The sequence below is a fragment of the Eptesicus fuscus genome, chromosome 7 (assembly GCF_027574615.1).
Source record: "Eptesicus fuscus isolate TK198812 chromosome 7, DD_ASM_mEF_20220401, whole genome shotgun sequence".
Taxonomy (NCBI): Eukaryota; Metazoa; Chordata; class Mammalia; order Chiroptera; family Vespertilionidae; genus Eptesicus; species Eptesicus fuscus.
In genome coordinates, this window is record NC_072479.1 from 62,345,074 (window position 1) to 62,357,400 (window position 12,327).

A 12,327-nucleotide genomic window follows, 5' to 3' on the forward strand; every position below is an offset into this window, starting at 1 on the left:
ATTTTAATTCCTAGAATTTTTTAAAAAGTACTTACTGATTTCAACATAGGGTCCGAGACAGGAGTTTTCCTGATTCAATGCAGCCATGAAGCAGTTCTCACCCCAGCCCAATTTCATGAGAATTGTCACTGCCCTAGACAAAGCTGGAAACCACTTGGTCTGTTGTACTCTAAGGCTCTGAATTTTTTGAGACCCTGCTTGTCTTGCTCCACATGGTCAGTAGCCTATTGCCTTTGCTTCTTGGTTGCCTAATAATTGTCCAGAATCCAGATCACGTGGGGAGATGGCGCTTCAGCTCCTCAACCACGTGCTCTGGCACCCTCTAGTGTCCATTGACGGGATTGCAATGTCAGTGCTGAGTTCTAGACTTGCTTCCCAGCTATTCTCTCAAAGGCACCACCCTCCACGGGAAGCAATCCAACTAGCAGAGCAAGGATAGGAATTGAAAGGAGAACTCAGCACAGTCTCCTACCACCACCTCCAACATTGTCCCCTCTCCTGCAACCACTCCTCCTGAAGAAATTCACAGACAGCGGAGAGTCCCTCCTGTCTGCCTCTTATGTAAGTGCTTATCTATGGTTTTAGGCAAGGCATAGAGGTTTGTCTTCTGGTTCTCAAAACTGAGGGGGTATTTGAAGGTCAGCAGTGCCTCTCTTTGGCAGTAGATATCCAGAAAACCCCGCTGGCTTTTTAGCAGCATTAAGCTACCGGTTCAACATCCCTACCTAATGATGTGACCACCGACAATATCAGCAGCCTTTGCCAGGAATCAGTCAGCAGACTCTACCCACAGGAGAGGCACCTCACCTAACAACTGAAAGGGAACGATTCAGGCATGAGGCTTCAGTTCCTAGAAGAACCCCAGTGGGGCTGAGTGAGAGGAGGTATATATATCGCCAGTAGTTTGGACTTGCCTTCCCTCCAAAGGACACACCCTGACCTTTGCCCAGCGCTCCAGGCACACGCAGTGATAGTCCACCTTCTCGTGTCAGTGTGGTCAGTGGGGGGCCTTCTTCTCAGTAGGTGAGTAGACACTTAGAAATGTTGGGCAGGTCTGCACCTCATGCGACACGAGGCTACGCCCTGTAGATGAACACTAACAATGGGTGACAAAGGCCCCTGCATGGGGAGAGGAGGAGCTGTGCTTGTCACCCTGCGGTCCTTGGCCTTGCTTACCTAAAAGTCCACGATCAGTAATTTCCTAGGATGGGAGCTGGCAAAGTATGACCCGTGGATTAAATCAGGCCTACCACCCGTTTTGTATAGCCTGCCAGCAAAGAATGTCGTTTACATTTTTTATTTTTATTATTTTTTAAAATATATTTTATTGATTTTTTACAGAGAGGAAGGAATGGGATAGAGAGTCAGAAACATCAATGAGAGATAAACATCGATCAGCTGCCTCCTGCACACCCCCCACTGGGGATGTGCCTGCAACCAAGGTACATGCCCTTGACCGTAATCGAACCTGGGACCCTTCAGTCTGCAGGCTGACGCTCTATCCATTGAGCCAAACCAGTTAGGGCACCATTTACATTTTTTAAATGGTTTAGGAAAAAATCAAAGGAATCATAATATTTCATGGCACACAAAAATTATATGAAATTAAAATGTCCATGTCCATAAAGAAGGTTTTATTGGAACATGGCCATACTCACTCATTCATATATTGCTTATGGCTGCTTTCATGTCACAGTGGCAGAGGCGAATAGTTGTGACAGACCATACAGCCCACGACGTTGAAAATGTATACTGTCTGGCCCTTTATAGAAAAAGCTTGCTTTTTCTCTCCTAGAAGATCAGGCCGACGCGTTCATCGCACACGTCAGGAGCCCAGTTGGATGAGGCAAAGAATGAGTCCTAGAACCTTGCAGAGAATGGTGGTGAATTCACACTGGGAAGGCCCTGACTGAAGATTTTGGATTTAATCCATTAGACCATAGGGAGCTTTTCAAGTTGGCGCCAGGATCAAAGCAATACATTCTGGAGACTTAGCATGGCACCAGTGGGCAGGAAGGCCTGAAGGAGGGGAGAATTCTGAGATAGGGAAACCAGGGGTGAGGCCTGGAAGTAAGGAGCATCTAAGAAGAGGAAGAAGTGGTTACTGGTGGCATGCTGGGGATAGTGACAGAGGGCAGCAGACAGGTTGCCATCAAAGAGGCCGAGGCCACAGTGAAATGAAGTCGTGAGACACCAAGAACCTGTGTCCACAGGACATAGGAACATGACTGAGGGTCATCTGGTTTGTCCACTTGTAATCTTCTTAACTAGATGACCCCGTAGGTAAATTTAGTTTTGCTTTCCACTAGCATCTTTAAAATACAACTTAGGCCGAAACCGGTTTGGCTCAGTGGATAGAGCGTCGGCCTGTGGACTCAGGGGTCCCAGGTTCGATTCCGGTCAGAGGCATGTGCCTTGGTTGCGGGCACATCCCCAGTGGGGTGTGTGCAGGAGGCAGCTGATCGATGTTTCTCTCTCATCGATGTTTCTAACTCTCTATCCCTCCCTCTTCCTCTCTGTAAAAAATCAATAAAATATATTTTAAAATACAACTTAGTACCTGACAGACTGTGGACACAGAGCAAAGGGATGGAGATAGGAGGTAAGCAGTTTGAGATTAATGGGCATCATTGTATAAATTCATGGGCAGAAATGGCTGGGGAACTCTTCAAGCTAATAAGTCTGCACCTAATCCCCTTAAAGTAATAACACTTCTGCCCAGACACCTCTGGGCTCCTTGCCACACATTTCCTTTAGACTGAAATTAACTGGTATGACCAGTGTTAGTAAGGAAAGGAAATCATCATAATTTCCAAAGGCAAGAAGGCAACATACTTGTTCCTATAACATTATGTCAGGAGATACGCTATTATTTCTGCCCTGAAAAGTTCTATGAACAAATCTGTTTACTGCAGGAAAGGGGAGAACCATGAAGTTAATATTTTTTTCCAAAGGAAGCACATTGCATAATAAAAATAACTTCATTCTATTACTTGAGTTTGACATACAGTCCTATGTACACTACTCAGAACTCATCTTCAGTTTGTGAATGGACTAGCAATTATAAGGTCCAAATTAAACCAAGTTGAAGACTTGGGTGAAGTGAGCTCTAGTGGAAAGAAGAGTTGATTTTTATCTTTTACATTTCCACTTTAGGGTGGATAAATGTTTCTACAAGAATGGTTTTTAATAACAGCATATATCCTTATAATAGACATAGACAGGATTTTTTAAATGACAATTCATTATTGTAAAATAGTTGCACAGCACAGATTTGTGGGTTAAGTCCCTAAAACTGCAGGTGCGAGCGGCAAATGCCAGCCCCGATCACCCCTCAGGGCTTCTCCACCTCCCCCTGCTCCTGAGGGGTGATCGGGGCTGGCAGCCACCACTCACATCCACTGCTGGCTTCTGGCACCAGCCCTGATTGCTCGGCGCCATCAGCGGGTGTGAGTGGCGGCTGCCAGCCCTAATCGCCTTGAGGGCTTCTCCACTTCCCCCTGCTCCTGAGGGGCGATTGGGGCAGCAGCCACCGCTCGCACCAGCTGATGGCACTGGCCCCACTTGCACTCGCTGCTGGCGCCAGCCCCAACTGCTCCGCTCCGTCAACGGGTGCGAGTGGAGCCGGCGCCATCAGCACATGGGAGTGGCAATGGCGGGAGCAGGGCTGCTGGCAGACAGGGGACCAGCGGCCATGGTGGGAGGGGCCAGGCGGGGGTCCAGAGAATGGGCCAAGACCTGCCCCTGTGCCCACTGCAGCCTCGTAGCCCACAGTTCCTTTCAAGGTGCACGAATTCATGCACTGAGCCCCTACTCTATATATATAAAAGCCTAAGCAACCATTCGACCATTTGACTGTTTGACTGGTAGCTATGACATGCACTGACCACCAGGGGGCAGATACTCAATGCACAGGCATGGAAACATGGAACAAACTGATGAATCTCAGAGGGAAGCGGGGAGGGGAGAGGGCAGGAAGAGATTAACCAAAGATCTTATATGCATTCTAGAGGCCCAGTGCATGGATTCGTGCACTGGTGGAGTCCCTCGGCCTGGCCTGTGGGGATCGGGCCGAAACCAGCAGTCCAACATCCCCCAAGGGATCCTGAATTACAAGAGGGTGCAGGGCAGGCCGAGGGACCCCACTGGTGCACGAATGTGTGCACTGGGCCTCTAGTATATATAAATCTCTTTTTAAAAATAGGAAAAATCTAGCCGAAACCGGTTTGGCTCAGTGGATAGAGCATCAGCCTGCAGACTGAAGGGTCCCGGGTTCGATTCCGGTCAGGGGCATGTGCCTTGGTTGCAGATACATCCCCAGTAGGGGGTGTGCAGGAGGCAGCTGATTGATGTTTCTCTCTCATTGATGTTTCTGACTCTCTATCCCTCTCCCTTCCTCTCTGAAAAAATCAATAAAAAATATATATATTGAAAAATAGGAAAAATCTAGGCATAAAAGACAAAACAGAGCTAACACTGAGCCCCTCCTGATGCTCTTTCTGTCCTGGTCTCTCCCAGCACTGAATGATGGACATCCATTCTCCTTCCTCACAAAAGACTGTCAGTGAAGCTCCTGGTTTCTGATCCAGTTGGCTATTGCTCTAGGTTGGCTATTGCTTAAAAGACAATTTTTTTTTTGGCAGGGGGGAGGCAGTCAGATATGGAAAGTAAATACTAAGTGCCAAGATAATCTATGGAAATCTGGGAATATTTAAAAGAAATTTTACCCAGGCTATTATTTCAGAACAATACAACACACCTAAACAGGACAAATTCACATAGCTCAAGAGTTAACTTTCTCATAATCTGGGGTCAGAGGGTTTTATCCAGAATTCTGCCACTTCCTAGTTCACTTTCTAACTAGTGAGTTAACCTTTCTAAGTCTCAGACTCCTAATGTATAATATAGGGTGATATTATGCCACATGAAAAAATATAATATATATTAATACCTGCCTTATAGAATTGTTTAGAGGAATATTTATTTTTAAAAAGTAAAGCAATAATGTTTACTGTCATGTTTTGCATACAGTAAGTACATAACAAATGCAAATTACGACTAGCTTCACTTTTCTTATAACCTCATCTTTAATGGGTAATTATGAGGCAACTTTTTACTTTTGCATGATAACAGGGTTTTGTCTCTAATTTTGATAATGGGCACTACAATTTATTAAGTGTCTACTGTCTGCCAGATATCTCGTATACTGCATCTCATTTAAGCCTCAAAGGAACTCACTGAATATGTATGATCATTCTCACTTCATAAGTTAGAATCCTGAACTAGAGAAGTAAGCAACTCTCCAAGAGTTGCAAAAATTGTAACTTTAAACCTGGAATTAAATCCAGATATGTCTGATTTCATAGCCCATGTTATAGGGGAGACATGGCAAATAGGTGTGTGTTTTTCTGTTTGCTTGGGGGTTTTTTTTAAATATATTTTTATTGATTTCAGAGAGGAAGGGAAAGAGAGATAGAAACATTGATGATGAGAGAGAATCATGATTGGTTGCCTCCTGCAGGCCCCATAGTGGAGATGGAACCCACAACCCGGGCATGTGCCCTGACCGGGAATCAAACCGTGACCTCCTGGCTCATAGGTCAACACTCAACCTCTGAGCCACACCAGCTGAGCTAATTCTTATTTCAAATTAAGACACAAGGTATCAAAGGACTACCAGATCATGTCAAAGGATTTAGGGTCCCACTTGCGAGGGCTCTTCCTGGCCAAAGATGAGACAACTTGAGCATCAGAAACAGTAATGACGACCATAAGTTGAAACACATAAAGTGTATTTAAAATCACGAGTTCATTTTAATTCTTTCATTTTAAAAAAGTTCATTTGACATATGTTGAGGTTGCTAGGGCACCAGCTCATTATTCTGAAAATTGGAGAATCAAGTGAAAGAATCAAGCATTTGTCTTGCTTTTCCAGTATAAACTATCTGGGTGAGATATGCAAATACCTGAAGGAAAGCATTCCAGGAGATCATAAAGGACCTGAAAGGCACATGTCTGACATATCATGACACAGCAGAGAGGCCGTGTGGGGAGACTTCTCTAACAAAAGGGCAGAGTACTGTTAGATGGCGTCAGAAGGGAAATCGGGTCGGAGTCAGTATGTGGAGTTTTCTAGGCCATTGTAAGGGCTCTGGCTTTTACTTTGAAAGAAACAGGAAGCTATTGCAGGATTTTGAACAAAGAAGTGACACAATCTGACAACTGGTTTAATAGAATCACTCTGACTGCTGTGTTGAGACTACACTGTAAGGGAGCCCAGCTGGTGTGGCTCAGTGGTTGAGCGCCGACCTATGAACCAGGAGGTTGCAGTTCAATTCCCAATCAGGGCACATGCCTGGGTTGCGGGCTCTACCCCCAGATATGCAGGAGGCAGCCAAATCAATGATTCTCTCTCATCATTGATGTTTCTCTCTCTCCCTCTCCCTTCCTATCTGAAACCAATAAAAATATATTTTAAAAAATAAATAAATAACCTTAAGGAGAAACAAGAGTAAAAGCCGGGAAACCAATTAGAAGTTTGCTATAATAATCCTGATGTTTGAAGTAAAATCTATTTGCCATCTCTGCCCTGGAACCAGAGCTTGAACCAAGATGGCAGCAGGGAAGGTGAGAAATGGTTGAATTCTAGATTTTTCTTGCAGGTAGACCTGGCAGGAGCTGCTGATGGACTGGATGTGAGGAACGTGAGAAAGAGGAAAAACAAGGATGACTCCAGGGCTTTAGCTGTGAGTAAGTGGAAGGCTGGTGCCTTCAATGGAGACGGAGAAGACCACAGAGGAGCAGGTTTGGGCAGAAGGTGGAGTGGGGAAGAATAAGAGCTCAGTTTACATATGTTAAGTTTGTGATGCTTATTACCCATCCAAGTGAAACGGCATCTGGATTTACGAGGTCTGGTGTCCAAGGGGAGATAGATGTTTGGGTTGGAGATATAGAGTCAAGAAACTCTGTCAATAAAAGGGAGTGTCCACTGTGTCAAATCCTGCTGCCAGGTTAGGGAAGATGAGGACTGCAAACAGACCACTGGATTAAGCAACTTGGAAGCCACTGATGAGGGGGATAAGAGCAGCTTCACTTGCATGGCGAAGGCTGAAGGCTGACTGGAGAGAGGACAGGACCGTCAAGGCATTCCTTTTCAGTGCGCTGGAAAGGGAAGGGAAGAAACAGGACGGTAGCTGGAGGGGAAGGCAGGACCCAGAGAGGGTTTTGTATGGTTGTTTGGTTGGCTGTTTCGGCTTAGTTTGGTTTTTGTGGATACAAATAGCATGTTTGTAGCCTGATGAGGAAGGTATAGTAGAGGGTAAAATGATCAGTGCAGGAGAGAGAGAAAGGAAAGTTGCTGATGGGATGTCCCTGAGCAGGCAACACCGGATGGGAAAGGCTGGCTTTGCCAGGGCACAGACAGTTCAGCCGTGGTGCCCGGAGGAGGGAATGCATTGGGCACAGATGCAGGTAAGACACACGATGTGGTGGTGCCAATTGCTAAGGGCTCTGGGTGCACAAAGGCGAAACGCTGAAAGCGTACAGATGCCTTCTAGAACTTCAGATTTCCCAGAAGCAGTATTGCTGCTCTGACAGGCAGGTCCATCTTAGAGCTAGAAATCTTGCAGCTTTAGGCTCATTCTGGCCCTGGAGTCCATGGGATTAAGGCTATGTGGCCATCTGAAGTCCATGCCCACTGCACACCCCCCCCCCCCCCCCCCCCCCTCGGGATCCCCCCTCTTCCCCCCAGGGATTGCGATGCCAGAATTCTCTTCACTGGAAAAAGCCATCTTCTGGAGCCCGGACACGCCTCTTCCCCTCTGTCCTGCTTAGTGCAGAGCTGACGTCTCCTATCCACTCCCTTTTCCTCGGGGTGTGCACCCGTAGGCCTACAGGGTAGCCCCTGAGTGGCTGGGAGGCAGTGGGGCGGAAAGAAGCTTAGACAAGGGAGTAGGGGAGTCCATACACATATGTCTCACCCCCTTGAGTTACAGAGCAGAGCCACAGAGCCTCCATTTGAGCACTTCACACAGGACGGGTCTGCTGAGAGGACTCGCCATCCGTGGGAACAAAAGCTGTCCTACACAAGCTATAACAAAGACTCACCGTGAAGCAGAAGGAGACCGTGTTATTTCTAATACCTCCGTCTGAGCCACCTTATGTTCTCCACTGAAATGCAGTAGGAGGAAGGAGGAAGATCCTTGGAGACTTTGCTATGAGGCCCATCAATCTCTGGAAAGCCAGAAACGGAGATGACATGGACCCCCAGGGAAAAGGAAAACTCAGATTTAGAGAGAAGGTGCTGGAAAAAACAACCTTGGGAATAGGGCTGCCAGAAGAAATTTAGTGTGCAATATTCATGATATCCTTATACTTCAAGAAATTATTCCTTATTTATCTGAGAGTCAAATGTAGCTGGGGCAGCCTGTATTTTTATTTGCTACATCTATCAGGAGAGGCAGCATCCCTCTGCTCGGGCTCATCCCTCTGCATCTTACCCCACCCCACCCCCCACAGTCTCGCCGCCTCTGTTATTCAGCAAACATGAGTAACAGTCAGAAGGGCAGGCAGGAAGAAGCGAAGGAGGAGGAGAAAGAGAGAAGAAAGGCAAGAAAAGAAGGAAAGTGAAGGGAAGAAAGAATAGAGAGACAGAAAGAGAAAGAGACAGAAGGCATGAATCTAAAAAACAAAAACAAATAATTCCAGGGAAACAGATTTTTAAAAGTTAAATAGTTTCAAAGAAGTTACAAATATAACCTTACATTAGAAAGAGCTGGAAAAAAAATAATTCAAAGAAGAGCTTATGAAGCAATAGGAGATAAAAACTGGGCCAGCAGAGCTTAGGAAAGAAATGAGAAAAAAATAAAAATGTCACAGAGATAAAAAGCCACATTAGAGGCAATGAAAACAGAATAAACAAAATTTAAACACAGTTCTGGTGGATAGTATGTATAAGGAAATAAAATAAAATAAAGTAGAACAAATTACAGGGATGGTTCTTGTGAATATGTTATGAGTGGTAGAAACAGCAGGTACAAAGTAGCTATTATATGTGTTTCTGAAGAAGAAAGCAAAACAAATGAAAAAATATTTAATTAATAACAGTGATAATGAAATAAGAGCTATTTATTTGAGCACTTACTATGTGCCTGGCATCATTCTAAAAGTTCTGAGGATGAGCTCATTTAATCCTCATAACAACCTACTAGGTACTATTATCCTCCCCATTTTACAGATGAGAAAATTGAAGCAGAGAGAAGTTAAGTAACGTCCTTAAAGTCACACAGTTAATGGTAGAGCCAGGATTTAAAACTAGGCAGCCTGATTCTTTAATCTTAAATACTCAAAGCATTTCTAAAACCAGGAAAGTCTTGAAACTGCAGATCTATAGAGCCTATCTTATCCCAGGAGTATCTGGGTCGGGATAGCTAACATTAGTTCTTCTCATAGTATAGTGACTAAAATTAAAGGGTAAGGAATGATGGGAGCATCCAAGTGGAAAAAGCAGGTCACAGACAAGGGAAAATATCGGATGGGCCTCAAACTTCACCATAACCCAGCTTAATGGTAGATGATAGTGCTGCAACGTGGAACACAGGAAGTGGAATCTGAAAAACTGATAGCAAGCCACGTTGTCCAATAAGTATAAAGGTTAATGAGAAATCTACTCAGCATGTAAGATTTCAGGAAATTCAGTACCAGTTTGTGTCATTTCCCTGGTTTAGACCATTCAAGACTGTGGGTTAAAGTCTAAACTCTATGGTCAGTTTTTTCGAATTCTTTCACAGTCTCTCTTCTACCTGCCCTTCCGTCTTATCTGGGGCCACTTGTTCCAGAGCCTTTGCTTTACTGAACATCATGTTCCATTCTAAACCTTCCTTCATTGTTCTCAATTCCACCACACTTACCAGACACCTCTGATGTTGCAAGCCCTGTGCTAGGCGGCTGATCATCTGGTGGGGAAGTCAGAGGACACACCAGTGACATAGGATGCATGCCACAAAGGGAGAAGCATAGTGTGCTGTCTAGGACACCAGAGAAGGCCATCCTGAAAAATAATGGCATTTCAGCTGAAGGATGAGGTAAAATTAATGGGCAAACAGGGGCTTGGAGAGAATTGCAAGCAGAAGGAAAAGACCCAGAGGTGAGAGAGGGTATATCTATGAAGAACTAAAAATATAGAGTTATGGCTAGAGTATAGCGATCAAGGGAAGAGTGGTACGAGATGTGGCTGCAGAAGAAGCAAAGGAGAGCTGACCAGCTACACCTGCAGGTCATGTGAATGCCTCTGTGTGGGCTTCTATAGTCACAACTGTTTCCTGTTTGTATTCAGTAAGTTATTAATAACAAAGTCTATGAAGACTGCTGAGGGCAGAGCTCTAAGCCCACAGCACCCACCACGGTGGGATCTCCTCCAACTCACCGGGTGCAATCTCACGGACCTACTGATGTCTAGGTCCACAAGGAGACAGCTGGGAGACCTCATCTACCTACATCCCCCGTGAATGCACCTTCACGTGACAAGGATGTTCTGTATCTTTTGAAAAATGTAGAAGAGTTTCAGGCTTACAAAACAGTTGAAAATATGGAACAAGAGTTTCCACGTGTCTCCCACACACTTTCCCCTTTTGTTAACATCTTACCTTAGTATGGTCCATTTGTCACAACTAATAAACCAATAGATACAGAAGTATTAACTAAAGTTCATATGTTATCCCTGTTTCCTTAGTTCTTACCTGATGTTCTTTCTTTGTTGTTGTTGTTGTTCCAGGGCCCCATCCGGGACATCATACTACATTTAGTCATCATGTCTCCGTAGGCTCTTCTCACCAGTGACAGTTTCTCAGACTTTCCTTGTTTTTGGTGACCTTCACAATTTTGATGAGTACTGGTCAGGTGTTTTGTAGAATGTCCTTCAATTGGGGCTGGTCTGATATTTTTCTTGTGAGTAGACTGGGGTTCATGCATTTTGGAGAGAAAGACCACAGAAGTAAAGTACCATTCTCATCACATTATATCCAGGGTACATACTGTCAACATGACATCACTGTTGGTGTTGACCTAGATCTCTTTTTTCCTCCTTTCATACTGTACTAGAGGCCCAGTGCACAAAATTCGTGCACGGGTAGGTTCCCTAGGCCTGGCCAGCAATCAGGGCCGATCGGGGCCTTCTGCCTGCCGGCCAGGGCCTTCCTTCCCCCAGCTGCCAGCTGCTGACTGAAGCCTCCTTCATTCCACGCTGCCCCCTGCAGGTCAGCGCACGTCAAAGTGAGTGGTCAAACTCCCGATCGGTCAAACTCCTGAGGGGACAATTTGCATATTAGCTTTTATTATATAAGATTCTTTGGAAGGAAGACACTATGCACAGCCCACACATGAGGGATAGGAGATATGCCCCACCTCCTTGACAACCAAGTATCTACATACATAATTTGGAATGCTCCTGAATAGGAAATTTATATACTCTCTCTTATTTATGTTTTATTCTATCATTTCTATAAATCAGTGTGGACTCATGGGACTCATGGGTATTTATTTCATACTAAAGGCCTGATGCACAAAATTCGTGCATGGGTAGGGTCCCTAGGCCTGGCCGGCGATCAGGGTCGATCTGTGGGGTGATCAGCAGGGCAATCAGGGGGCCCCCACTGGCACCCGCCTTGGCCGGCCTGGTGCCACCTGCTCACCGGCCCCTTCCCCCCACTGCAGCCGCCAGTCGTCTCCCTCTGTGGGGCGACCAGCAGAGCAATGGTGGGGGGAGGCCCTGCTGGCACCTACCGTGGCTGGCCTAGGGCCTGTGGGCTGGGGGCAGCTCCTGCGTTGAGCGTCTGCCTGCTGGTGGTCAGTGTGCGTCATAGCAACTGGTCAATTTGCATATTAGGCTTTTATTATGCAGGATTTATTTACACGATGGGTTATAACATAGTGCCACATATTTGTTTTGTTGCTAAATTTGGCCATTAGGAGCTCTTTCAATTGGCTTCTGTGTCCCTTTCACATACCCACATTGGTGTGGTTTTTGAGTACTTCCTTACCTTCTGAAACTACAAAATGCTACAGGATCATCACATATATACCTTGCCTCAGCTCTAGAATCAGCCATTTCTCTAGGGTCCCTTGCTCCTTTTAGTGGAGAATAGTATTAGAAACCAAGATCTGGATGTTGAGTATGCTCATTGCTACTGGGATGTCATTGCTTCTAGCCCCTCTTAGCTGACAGAGAAAGAAAATAATTGTGTGTGTGTACTGACACATATATGCACACATACCCACGAATATTTCTTTATGTATCCATCTGTATTTATATTAAGCTAAACATGAGTCCAT